Source organism: Onychomys torridus, unplaced genomic scaffold (genome assembly GCF_903995425.1).
Source record: "Onychomys torridus unplaced genomic scaffold, mOncTor1.1, whole genome shotgun sequence".
NCBI classification, from domain to species: Eukaryota; Metazoa; Chordata; class Mammalia; order Rodentia; family Cricetidae; genus Onychomys; species Onychomys torridus.
This window is the reverse complement of record NW_023414046.1, coordinates 3,166,716-3,181,220: the sequence shown is the minus strand read 5'-3', so window position 1 is coordinate 3,181,220 and position 14,505 is coordinate 3,166,716.

The following is a 14,505-nucleotide window of genomic DNA, read 5'->3' as shown; positions in this document are numbered from 1 at the left end:
ACATGTAGTGCACAGATATGTATTATGCCAAAACACGCATGCACATAAAATAAAAACAAACAAACAAACAAACAAACAGAACCAAGTCTAGTGGACACAACCTTAACTTCACCACTCTGGATGCTGAGGCAGGTTTAACTCTGTAATCTGCTGTTATACTCGTCTACATAGTGTGCATCAGACCAGTGACAGCTAAATCCTGAGACCGTACTCAAAAATATAATACATAACAAAAAATAATCTAGGCGGGTGGTGGTGCACGCCTGTAATCCCAGCACTCGGGAGGCAGAGGCAGAGGCAGAGGCAGAGGCAGAGGCAGAGGCAGGCAGATCTCTGTGAGTTCAAGGCCAGCCTGGTCTACAGAGTGAGTTACAGGAAAGGCACAAAGCTACACAGAGAAACCCTGACTCGAAAAATCAAAAAATAAATAAATAAATAAGGCGGGGGGGGGGGTACTGGAGAGATGGCTCAGCAGTTCAGAGCACTGGCTGTTCTTCCAGAGGTCCTGATTTCAATTCCTAGCAACCACATGGTGGCTCACAACTACCCGTAATGAGATCTGGTGTCCTCTTCTGGCACACAGGCAGAACACTGTATACATAATAAATAAATAAATCTTTAAAAAATAATAATAATCTAATGACCAGAAATGCAGATGAGGAAATGGGAAATTAGCATCTTACCTTATTCTAACTTCTGGTGGACATGCAACCAGCAGAAATTCCTTAGAAGATTTACAGAAAGGACAAATGTACTCACCATATCACCCTCTAAAGCTGAGGGATAAAAGCTTGTTTCAACATGTACAGATATATTGATTAAAGACAGCAAATATCCAGACTCTGACAGAAGGGACATGATCATATCCATAAACCCATAAAAGGGTTATGGAGAAATTTCACATGTGCTCATTGTCAAAGATTTCAAAAATCATGGAATAGGAAGAAAACACCTCAGCATAATAAACAATAGAAGCCAAGATGCAACCAGAACAGATCTGAACAGTCTGAGGCCAACCCAGGGCCCAGCTGTGGATCCTGTGAACCCAACAACTTGAAGTGTTGGTGAGATTACCCTACCTAACAACCTGCTCAGCTGAGATCCATTCGGGAGAGGATTCAGAAACCTACAGTCTGCAGTCTGAGGAAACAAGATCAGCTGAGGAGTTGACAAATGAGCAAAATATGACCTGAGAACACAAAAGAAGGCGCTGCCCAACCCTTGCCAGATCACCAGAATCGTAAGCCTACATTACACTGACTGGGAACAGGTAAGCCCCCATCTCTGGACTGGCAGATCAGATCTTTAGCCCCTAGGCCCTACCCATCGGAGTCCCAGTGACCAGACAGCTACCTCTCCCTGCTCCCCCCAGCACACACACACACACAAAACAAAACAAAACAAAAAAAAACAAAAACAAAAAACAAAAAAAAACAAAACCAAAAACCCTACGAACCTAACAACCACTGAAACCCATAAGCACATCCTGCACCAACTGGGAACAACCGCTCCCTGAGACAGAACCCACTAACATTGATTGGACTAAGCTGCTCCCAAAGAAACAGAGTCCAACAGCACCAATTTAACCAAGAACTCCTAGTGGACCAAGACTAACAATTAGAACAAGAGAGGCACCTTCAGACGCAGACACTGCCTACACCGAGCAGAGGAAGAGATGAGTAGACGCCAGTGCAAAAACACAGAAAAACCAAAGGCAGAAAAAAAAGAATATAATCCTCAACTTCAAAAATTATACATATTCCATGGGAAAGCTCAGTTCTGATAATCTTTGAAATAAGCCTTAAAGCCCATGCTTTAAATCAGCTGGTGTTTCATTTCTTAAAACAGTGCCATAATGCAAAGACAGTTTTCTGAATAATGAAATACTATCTGATTAAAATTTTGGCTAGTTCTAGAGGAGGAAATATGTGAAATACACAGGAATCCTGGCCAAGTGCCTAAGACTGGAAGGGTTACAGGCCATAGGTGGGAATCCACTCATGACATCGAAAGGACCAAGCAGATGCCATAACAGGCTGCTCAGTCTTTTCTCAGAGATCAGGCCTCAATTTCAGTTTCCTGAGACTTGAGCAAGCAATTTCTGGGAGGGCCATGAACAAAAGACAGAGTCCTTGAAGTAGCTCCCTTTCTGCATGTACTCTGACTGCAGCCAGCTATTTACTGTCTGGGACCCCTCACCAACTTAGAGCTATTGCATGGGTTCATGTAAACGTGTGAGGGCAGCCAGCCTTCATGGCAGCTCAAGAACAAAGCCTGGGACTTGTTCAAGCCTGCCCCCAAGATGATAACTGTAACCCCCAACCAGTAAATTCAAAGGTTACACACCCTCCCCAAGTCATATGATGCCAAGGCTTGTACCACCCTGCTTGAGGTTTTTCCCTTTAAAAACTCCTCACCCTGAGAGTTCAGGGCCGTTCTCCTTCACCTGGATAGCCAGTGTGTTGGACAAGGACCAAGCCCGGGCTTGTAATAAACCCCTGTGAATTTTGAATTTTGTGGCGGTTTTGCTTGGGGGTCTTGCTATGCGGTCACAACAACATGACATTTTGCTACACATACAGATATTCAAAGTGACTTTACCTGGTTCTGTTCACAATTTAGCCAGTTACTGCTTTCACCCCATGTCAGAGAACCTTTGTATGCAGTGGGCCACAGTTATTTCAGGGACCCCTAACTGGACACATACAGAGAATGAGTGACTGCTGCCTGCACACCATAGAGGAAATCCCCATGACCTGGTGCAAATCTGAAGGAACACGACAGGAGAGGGGTCAAAGACTGTGTTAGCAAAGAATAGGGAATTTATTCATGAAATACACAATCTATTGTATACTCTTCACAAAACATAGTCAGGAAAAAACTAATTTTACATGGAAGCACAAAAAATCCGAGTATACAGAGCAACCCCAGGTACATAGAACAGAGCTTGAATTATCTTAGCTGAGATTCCAGCTGACACAGCAGTCACATGATCATCACATGGGAGTGTCAGAAGAGTAGATAAACAGCCCTGTGCAACAGAGCAGCAGATACAGAAACAGAACAATAGCAGTGAGCATGTGAATGTCAACAAAATAGCACAGACATGTTGGATGATAGGCAGCGTCGTCAAACAAAGGTGTTGGGAAAAGTATCTAACCAGATAAAATATATGAATTGTGATTGATTCTCTCCCACTATCCAGTGAATCACAGACTTTCATGTGTACTGGAAGAGTAAGTTGATAAAATAGGTTTGTGCAATTAAAAGCACACACAGAAAATAAAAATTGAAGGTGTGAAGCAGCCTATAGAGCAGATAAATTTACTATCTAGCTTTTCATTTTATTTTCATAAAATTATTAGCTAGCTTTTCATGGCAAGATAAGTTAATACCCAGAATATATCATAGAATATTAGAAATAATAATCGCCGGGCAGTGGTGGCGCACACCTGTAATCCCAGCACTCGGGAGGCAGAGGCAGGCAGATCTCTGTGAGTTCGAGGCCAGCCTGGTCTCCAAAGTGAGTTCCAGGACAGGCGCAAAGCTACACAGAGAAACCCTGTCTCGAAAAACCAAAAATAATAATAATAATAATAATAATAATAATAATAATAATCTTCACTCAATAAGCAAATGATTTTAATACACTTGCTATAAAGAGGTTATAATGGCCAATAAGTACACATTAAAAGTGTTCCACACTGGTAGGCATGGAACAAATACTCACCTAATATGCACTGAAATCCCTTCTCTGCAGATTCAGTGTCCACACTGAAGGACCTCTACAACCACACATCCTGTGGACTACATGAAAGACAAAAATCTCAGAGACACAGTGTCTGAAAATTCAACTTACCGCAGCTACCACAAGTCAGTGTACAACTTCTTCAACAACCACACAGGCAAAAATTTTCCTAAGTTTCACCTCTATTACACATGTGGTCCTGAATGAAATAACTAATTGTAGTGCATTCTTGCAAAAATGAATTACTCAATGACCATCATGCATGTGAATAGTAAATCCACATTTAAAACAGAAGAATACATATATAACACATGAACACACTGATATGTGGATTTCATGTTCTCACTCAAATATGGGAACACAGTTGAAAAGGGAATGTAGCAGGAATCTTAACAGGTCTTATTAATAAGAACAAACCTGAGGCCAGTTATTGGGGAGAATGCTGGAAGATCAGAGAGACAGAACAGGCCACAGCTACCTCACCTTGCCAGTTCCTCAGCTGGTCTTATTTCCTCAGACTGGAAGTTTCTGAGTCCTCCTCCACATGAATCTCAGCTGAACTGTGCTGCTCCAAAGCCTGAATGCTAAACCAGCCAAATGCTTCTAATTTCTGGTCTTCACGCCTTATATAATCTTCCTACTTTCTACCATCACTCCCTGGGATTAAAGGCTGAATTTCTGGGATTAAAGGCGAGTGTCATCACGTCTGACTGTTTCTAATGTGACCTTGAACTCAGAGATCCAAAGGTATTTCTGTCTCTGGAATGCTAGAATTAAAGGCATGTGCTACCACTGCCTATCCTCATGTTTAATATTGTGGCCATCCTGTTCTCTGATCCCAGATAAGTTTATTAGCCTGCACAATATTTTGGGGAACACAATACCACCACAAGGGAATTTCTCTTTTTTTTTTTGAGCTGAGGATCAAACCCAGGACCTTGCGCTTGCTAACCAAGCACTCTACCACTGAGCTAAATCCCCAACCTGGGAGTTTCTCTTATGTAAGAATTCTAATCAATTCATTTCAACAGGAATGGGGGACTTCCACAAAAATGGAAAAATTAGCCAGGCGGTGGTGGCCCACACCTGTAATCCCAGCACTTGGGAGGCAGAGGCACGTGGATCTCTGTGAGTTCAAGGCCAGCCTGGTCTACAGAGCTAGTACAGGACAGCCTCCAAAGCTATAGAGAGAAACCATGTCCCGAAAAACAAAAACAAAAAATAAAAATAAATGAAGTAGGGGCTGGAGAGATGGCTCAGAGGTTAAGAGCACTGACTGCTCTTCCAGAGGTCCTGAGTTCAATTCCCAGCAAATACGTGGTGGCTCACAACCATCTGTAATGAGATCTGGTGCCCTCTTCTGGCCTGTAGACATACATACAGGCAGAACACTGTATACATAGTAAATAAATAAATAAATCTTTATAAATAAATAAATAAATAAATAAATAAATAAATAAATAAATAAATGAAGTAATGAAAATCATTTATATTGATATAAAGACACAAAAGGGATATGAACAGGATGGGATTCATAGTCAAATAAATTACATTTTTAGTATTGATTCTTACATAGAAAGGCAGTAACATGTACAATGATATAATCTAGAGATTATTTATAGTAGAATACTCTAAAATAGCAGTTCTCATCCTATGGGTCATGAGCCTTTATTGGGTGGGAGAGGATCAAAAACCTTTCATGGGGGTCATCTAAGAATATAGGAAAACATTTCTGATGGTTTTAGGAACTGAAATATCACTCCTCTATCTATTTCCATGTGAATCAGTTCATATTCAGATAAGCCCATATACCCACCTGGAACTGACTTTAAGTGTTGCCCCATTAGGAAGGTTGAGAACCACTGCTCTACAGTCATTTCTAGAGAAACAGAATGTGGCAAAAGCAACCTCATGTCTCATTTGCATTTTCATTATTTAAAAAAAATTCTTTAGATTATCTAATTTAGCTGATGGTTACCAGTGTTTTGCAGCATGTATGTTAGTGCTCTGTATCTGTGCCTGATGTGAACTGAGGTAAGAGAAAGGCATCAGATCTCTGGAACTGAAGTTATGGATGGCTGTCAGCTTCCATGTGGGTGCAGGGAACTGAACTCATGTCCTTTTCTACACAAGCCAGGGCTGATAACTGCGTAGTCATCTCAATAGCACCTCCATTCATTTCCACTGTTACTTGAATCCTTCAGCACCACTACCTTAATAGCTCCAAAATATACATATCTGGAACTGTCTCATTTCCCTCCACAATCTGGTTTCCTTCTCTGTCGCATGAATGTCATTACACAACAGATTCCATGGAAGCTGGGCCTGGCTGCAAAAAACCTACACAAAATTAATCCAGCTCAAATACCAGCATGGGTAAAAGGGATCATCACACACTACCTGAGATGCTATAGACAACTCTTGGCCTTGGAAGAGGCTGAGTCAGTTTTCTCCAGAGATGTAGCTCGTGCATGTACAGGTAGCATCCCACAGACTGAGTACTTTTTAAAAATTTTGAATATGGAGATGGGAAGAAGCATTTTGGGAGTGGGTAATAAGAGCTTAGGGATAGGGGATGAATTTGATCAAACACATGATATATACGTGAATGAAATCCCCCAAACAATAAGAAACCAATACACATCACTGACTTGACATTTATTTCTTCAGTTTTGCCATTTAAAATCATATATCCAGGCTCACACATACTCTCACACTAGCACTGACGCTTCCATGTTCTTTTCTGTCCTGTTATCTTGAATCCTTATGTAATACCTCTAGATCGTTTATTGTTTCTCTTTCTTAAGATTTATGTATTTTAACTTTATGTGTATAGATGCTTGCCTCCAGGCAGGTCTGTGAATCTCATGCATGAAGTGCCTGCAGTGGCCACAAGAGGGCAGTAGATCCTTTGGATCCTGAGTTAAGTCACCATGCAAGTACATGGAACTGAACCTGGAAACTGCAAGAGCAGCAAGTGCTCAGAACTGCTGAGCCACTTCTGCAGGACTCGGTTTATTGTTCCTTATGTAGCTATAGTGAAGACTTAAACCAATGAATAGGGCCTGGAGAGATGGCTCAGAGGTTAAGAGCACTGGCTGGTCTTCCAGAGATCCTGAGTTCAATTCCCAGCACCCACATGGTGACTCATATCTATAATGAGATCTGGTGCCCTCTTCTGGTGTGTACACATACATGCAGGCATAACGTTGTATACATAATAAATAAATAAATAAAATCTAAAAAAACCCAAATGAACAGTGAGATAGAATTCATGGAGTACTGAAGATCCTTTGTTAGAGTGTTAGAGTGAGTGTCAGCTCATTAGAAAACAGTGACAAAGAAGTGGGGTGACAAATATACATTGAGAAGTTTTGGCAGCAATACACTTTTGTAAAAGACATTTGTCCAGAATTATGTGGCTAAGGGCTTACAAGCATTAAGAACAAGTCAATCTGGGGGCTGGAGCGATGGCTCAGCAGTTAAGAGCACTGATTGTTCTTCCAGAGGACCTGGGTTCAATTCCCAGCACCCACATGGCAGCTTATAATTGTCTGTAACTCCAATGCAGGCAAAACACCAATGCACATGAAATAAAATAAATAAATTTTTAAAAAAAGAACAAGTCTATCTGAAATAGTTCAAAGAAAGACATTGGAAAGGTTGTGTAAAAACGAATAAAATGTAGTGCCGTGGTATGTCTTTCTGTGTGCTGTGAATATGTGTTGCTCCCATTGGCTAATAAAGCTGCCTTGGCCGAGGCCAGGACAAGATGGAGCCGAGTGGGAAAATCCAAGAGCGATAGTGAGAGAGGAGAGGAGAGTGGAGGAGACGCCAACTGGCCGTGCAAGGAGCGCCGTGTAATGAAACTTCCGGCTACAACAGAGACTCAAAGACAACACACTGAGTCAATGTACAGACACATTTCTACGAAGAGACAAAAGTACTGATAAACCATTTTTCAACTAATCTAAACTAAAATAATGAACCCTCAAGTAATAGAACCGGAGTTGAGAAGTGGACATTGCTCTATAGGCCAGTAACATCAGAGTTACCTTACGGAGTGCCGTGGAAAGTCACGTGCAAAGAAATTGGAACTGAAGAAGAAGATGACCTCCTAGAAACAAGTGAACAATCAACATTCTGAATTTCACAACTGGGCTTGGGGATTTAGCTCAGTGGTAGAGCGCTTGCCTAGCAAGCACAAGGCCCTGGGTTTAGTTCTCAGCTCCAGAAAAAATAAATAAGTAAATAAATTACACAACTAGAAAAAGGATTAAGCAGTTCTGAGACTGAAGCAGAAAGATTTCCCTCTAATAGTGTCTGAGGACAGATTCAGCACAGAATTCTCCTTTCCTTTTGGCAAGCTTTATACTAATACCACAAAGAGAATAGTAAATGAAGGACAAAGAAAAGGAATGGAAGAAAGTCATCATACAAAGCTAGTGTTACCTCAATACCCAAGGCAGGTGAACCCCAATAAATATATGCCAATAAAATCACAGACAAGTTTCCAGCATGGACACAGACACAGAGATTGTCTCTAAATTACATGGAAAGAGAATGCAAGTTGATTTAATGTCAAGAATGCAAGACTGTTTCAACACCTATGAATTGATCAGAGTAAGACACCAAATATATAGAGTGAGTAAGAGAAGAAACAGGATGATGTCAATAGTTCCATGAAAGGAAGGTCTGTGGTGAAGGGAGTCCTCCACAGTCAACAATTTCCATAAGTGGGTACAGTTCAAGGACATAGAAAATTTTTTTTAAAGATTTATTCATTTATTATGTATACAGAAGAGGACACCATCTCATTATAGATGGTTGTGAACCACCATGTGGTTTCTGGGAATTGAACTCAGGACCTCTGGAAGAACAGTCAGTGCTCTTATCCTCTGAGCCATCTCTCCAGCCCCGGACATAGAAAATTTTAAAGATGATAATATAGCACAGCAATAAAGAAAGGGGACCTTAGATTAAAAAATGGAATTCTGCAATTTAAAGGTATAAATGTCTATAAGAAAGCACAGATTTGATAGCCCTCTTCATAAGCTATATAGTCTACATACAATATCACTTGGTTTTTGTTTTGTTTTGTTTTTGTTTGTTTGTTTTGTTTTTTGAGACAAGGTTTCTCTGTGTAGTTTTGGTGACTGTCCTGGATCTCACTCTGTGGGCCAGGCTGACCTTGAACTCACAGAGATCCGCCTGGTTGTGCCTCCCGAGTGCTGGGATCAGAGGCATGAGCCACCACTGCCGGGCTATTTTTTGTTTTTTTACATACCAACAAGTAGATGTTGAGAAGTCAGCAAACCACTCACAGTGTCTGAAGATATCTTGGACTCCCTGATGGTAGCATTCATAGTTTCAAAAACTGCTATGCAGCCTGGGGAAAGGGCCAGAGTTATCAATGGCCATACCCAGATTTGGATCCTCTGTGCTATAATCCCAACCTGACAGGCCAGGCATGTCCATTGGTGCCATAGCAGCAAGACTATCTTGTGGGTAGTAGAAGGTCTTTTGCTTTTATCTGAGGCCAGCTCCACAGAAGCAAATATATGCATGGCACAGGCAACCTGACTAAAAGCCAGTGATGGTGAAGGTCACAGGCCTTAAGACGTAATCTATTACTGACATTTGCTACATGTGCATATATTCAAAAATATTTATTGGCTCTGTTCACACCATAGCCTAGTTTTGCTTTCAGCCTAGATTTTAAAAACTTCATTTTGTTTGTTTGTTGTTTTTTGAGACAGGGTTTCTCTGTGTAGCTTTGTGCCTTTTCCTGGATCTCACTCTGTAGACCAGGCTGACCTCGAACTCACAGAGATCCACCTGCCTCTGCCTCCTGAGTGCTTGGATTAAAGGCGTGTGCCACCACTGCCCGGCTGAAACTTCATTTTCAATGGACAACAGTTATTTCAGAGACTCATAGCTCATCAAATACTGGGAACAATTGGCTGCTTACAGAACAGCATGATGGCAATTCTTATGTTACAGAATCATCAACCAGTGTTGTAGAGAAAAGTAAATATCCACATATAAAAGAATGAAATTAGATCCAAAGCAGTGAACTGGAGAAATCTTTACTGTGTGTCAATGAAAAACTGCATAGAAATGGTAATACCTGAAAGCATGAAAAAATACCCCACAGGATGGATAAATTTATTAGCAAATTTACTTAGTACAATACATAAATACCCACACTTAACCAAGAAGTTAAAACAGAAAGAAAAAAGCAAATAAATAATATTGCAATCAATAAATAAGCCAAAACAGAGACCATGCTCAAAGCAGTTGAAAACAGCCAAAATGTACATATTTACGTTCTCCACAATTACTGTAATGAAGAAAATGCTCATCTACTGTACACTGAGATCTCTTCTCTGTCCAGTCAGTGTTCACACTCAAGGTCCTAAACAATAACAAAAACTAAAGACAATGCAGGAGGAAGAACACAGAGACACAGTGTCAGTGGGAATCCAACTTATTGCATCCATGAGGAAAGTTAGAGTGCAGCTTCTTGAACAACCAAACAAGCAAAGAGAAAACCTAGAGAAGATGCTACTCAAGGTTATAAAGGAATGAAATATACTGCAAATATAAACAGTATAAGAAGGAACTCAGAAAAAGAAACATAACAGCAAAATTTAACTTAGTGGTATGTTTATATTTTCCTTCAGTGATTTCTTGAAATGGATGGGTAATATTCCCCAAACCAAGCATGAAAATACTGATCCAAAAGAAAAAGAGAAAACATACTAAATTAAAATACGTATTTTCTATAAAAGTATTTACTTCAAATGTAAGGATACAAAGTGCTAAGAAGGGACGATTTTTTGTTTTGTTTTGTTTTGTTTTTGTTTTTCGAGACAGGGTTTCTCTCTGTAGCTTTTGGAGCCTGTCCTGGACTAGCTCTGTAGACCAGGCTGGCCTCAAACTCACAGAGATCCACCTGCCTCCCTAGTGCTGGGATTACAGGCATGCGTCACCATCGCCCGGCTAGGAATTTTTAAAAAAGATTTTCTGTTAAGAGGGTAAATCATAGTTATGGTAGGTAAGAGGAAAAGCAGAATCTATAAATATACAAAGCAAAGGCTATTAGAAAATGATCAGCGGTGGTGGTGCACACCTTTAATCCCAGCACTTGGGAGGCGGAGCCAGGTGGATCTCAATGAGTTTGAGGCCAGCCTGGTCTACAAAGCGAGATCCAGGACAGGCACCAAAAAACACCAGAGAAACCCTGTCTCTGAAAAAAAAAGAAGAAAGAAAAAGAAAATGATCAAATGCTCATTTCCAGACTATATGATCTACATGAATTCACCTCATAAAACAGTTTCCAATCAATGACAGAATGGTAGGAAGCAGAGACAACAATGCAGGAATTCAACGCCACCACTGAGAAAGAGGGCCACGAAGAGCACAGAAAACCAGGAATGCCCAGCAGCACTGCAGAGAATCATTTACACACAGCAGAAAACTCCCAGTCTTCTCAAAGTTCAATCAGCATGCTCCAGTGGGGGTATGGCTTCATGAACCAGTCTCCGAACCTAGTAAAGATCAACATTTAAAAAGTGGCTGCTCCAAGAACCGTGAGTGCTGACATCACCAGCAGACAGAAAAGAGAAGAATTCAAAAAAGACATGTGAATACTGACTCACTGATGGCATGTTCTCATTAAAATGTGAAGAAATATAAAAGGATGCGTGTGTTTTGTAGATTCTAAGTAATTTGTAGGAAGAGCTTACAGGCATTTTTTACATAAATAGAGTAAATCTTCCTAAAATTAATAAAATTGTGAGAAACCACAGGACTTCATAAATTCTGAGAATTCAAACCCATAGGTAATTTCAAAATACATAAAAATTGTATTAATGCAAACCGTGGACTGTTGAAGACAGACAATCCGGGATATCAAAGGGAAGACAAAGTAGATGGAGTTTAACACTCATCGGAAATGGAAATGGCAAGCAAATTTGTTTGTTTGCTTCTTATGAATGCCCAGTTCTTCTTTTTTCTTATTTTTTTTTCTTTTTTCTTTTTATTTATTTTTGTGGTCATTCACCTCAGCAGAATGCTGAATGCCGTTTATTGAAGGAGGGAAGAATCCTTAAATACAGGCTTACAGCACAATAGGAGAACCTCGGAGGGCAGAAGTTCCCTACCAATGTTTCACAATCTTGCATCTAAGCTGTTAACGCCCAATATGCTGGATACTCAGACAAGGAGCTTCCCTTAAGCATTCAGGAGGGTGGAACCCGGCAGGGAATCTGCATAGGAAGGAGATCAAGGTCAAGGTCAGCAAGCAAGGCAACAGCTACTCAAAACCCCAGGCTAGGGCCAGCAAATCTTATCAAAATCCTGCTGGCATTATTTTAGGAAATAGAGAAACTAAGCCTATAAGGCACAGAACCTGAAAAAAACTAAGATGCTCCCAAAACTGCTGCAGAACAACCAGGAGACTTCAGTGGCTCTAACTAAACAGCAAGATAAAGTGACAGTAATGAAACCACATTGGGATGAAAACACAGCCAGTGGTGTGAATGGAAGGGGGACATCACTCACAGGTAAAAATCAAATAAAATTAGATTTGTCTCTGAGTATTAATTCTTATACAAAGAGTCTTCAAACACCTACAATAGGACAATCGTGAAATTATTCTCAGTAGATTTCTGTAAAATCATTCTTAATGAAGTAGAATGTGGCAAAACCAACTTCATGACCTCTCTCTATTTTCCTTTGAGCCCTTCCTACCCTGTCTTAGGCTGCCTTCTACACAGCTCCAGTTGTCAAGCTGCCCTGGACTGTGGGAGCCTACAACTGACTCAGCTTCCCAGTTTGAATCTGAAAGTCTATTCTGAGTCAGTAGAGTTAAGCTTGCTTGCCTCAGGGATGTGAGAAAGTCCTGATCAGCCCACACAAAGGAACATACTATCTAGTTAGATGCAGGCTGCTGACCCCAGCTGGAGGTACATCGAGATAGAAAATGAAACTGCCTGTTCCTTGATTCAAGGACAGGATAGATAGTAGTTGAATGCCTGTACTTCTGTCCTTCAAGACTGTGTAAAAGCAGGCTGTGAAGTAAACGAGGGACTGTCAGGCATCGACTGGTAGTCCTTTGATTCTTTTCTGTCTCCTTCATTGTCTCTACAATCCTGACGCCTCCACACAGATACCCAGCTGACTGGATGGCAGGCTCCAACACTAGACCCGTTCTGCACTGCCTCCCCACATGCTTGCTGCCCGTCTAGACCAGACCTGGATCTAGGAGGACAGGACGATGCACCACACTACTTGACCCCCACCCTGGGTTCTGACCCCTTCAGATATGAGTTATCCTGCATAATTTCTCATCTTGGGATACTGGCTTCCTGCCTTAAAAGCACACAGCAAATGACAACCAACACCATAAATTCTGATGCTCAAGTCCTATTCCCAAAATGTCCTGACCCTAAGGTAAGTCAACAGAGACCCTAGAGGGGGGAGTGAGAATGTGGGAGACAAGAGACATGAGAAATGGAGACAAGACAGGATTCTGATCAAGTCTCCTTTGTTCAAGAGGATCTCAGGGTAGATATAGGGCAAGGGGGGTGAAGAAGCTCTAACACTTGCAAAAATGGGTATCTAAGCAACCATCCCACAGCAGAAAGCCCCTTAATTACAGAAGCAGGATGTACGGAACACAGGAAACCTTTAGGACAGGATTCCTACCTTGAGGTTAGTATCTAATGCAGCTAAAGCAATCATAAAGTGGCTTTAAAAGTGGCAAGTCTCCCACAACAAAACAAATTAAAACAAAGATAAAACACCCTTCGCTCAAACCACAAACCATATTTGTATCTCCTAAGGAGAGAAAGTTAAATGGTAAAAACCAGAGTCATGTTCAAGACAGTCAAAACGTGTAAATCATGAGATGCAACTCAAAGACAGAAACAAAGGGATTCGTGGAAAGAAAACACTAGCAGATGCCTGAAGGATGTGAAGACACTGTTTGAATTGAAAGTGAATTCAGTAAGTAGTTAGAAACACTGAAAAAAAATTCAAACTGAAATGAACAAGAAATGAAAAATGCAATAAGCCTAATAATAACTCAGAGATCAATCAGATAGGAAACCGAATAACAGGCCTGGAGACAAGGTAGAGGAGCTGGATATCTCAGTCAAAGAAAATAATGGATTAAAATAAAAATGTTCCATGCAAGTAGCAGTGTTAAAGGTAAAAGTAAAGTTCCACCTGTATGTTCTATATTTACTTGGAATTGTCTAGATTTTTGAGACAGTAAAACTCATTCTGGGAAGCTTTACTGGAAAGCTGGATAAATTCATTGCCATCACTAGGCAAATAAAGTGACCATAAAAAGTCAACTTCTTCTTTCCCTCACAGACCTCCACTATTGCCAGTCAAATATCCAGAATTACACTATTTGAGAGATAGAAGGGTGGGGTCCTGTGAGCCTCTCCCCTTCCTAGACTGATTGTGTCCAGGGCTGGCCTTGACTGAGCCCAGTGCAGGTGAGTACAGTTGCTCTGGGTTACTGATTACAACAGCTGTGTGGAGTCTCGAGCATGCCATGTCCTGGCCGGTCCCCATGTTTGTTTTCTTATTTCCTGCCCACTGCCCCTTCCTCAATATTCCCAGAGCCATTGATGGGATAGTGTAACTGAGCTGTTTAAGGCTGTGCCCATTTCAATGGCTTATTTTATGCATCTTGAACAGCCGCAAGCTTGTACATTCACCACTGAGTTTTCAAAAGG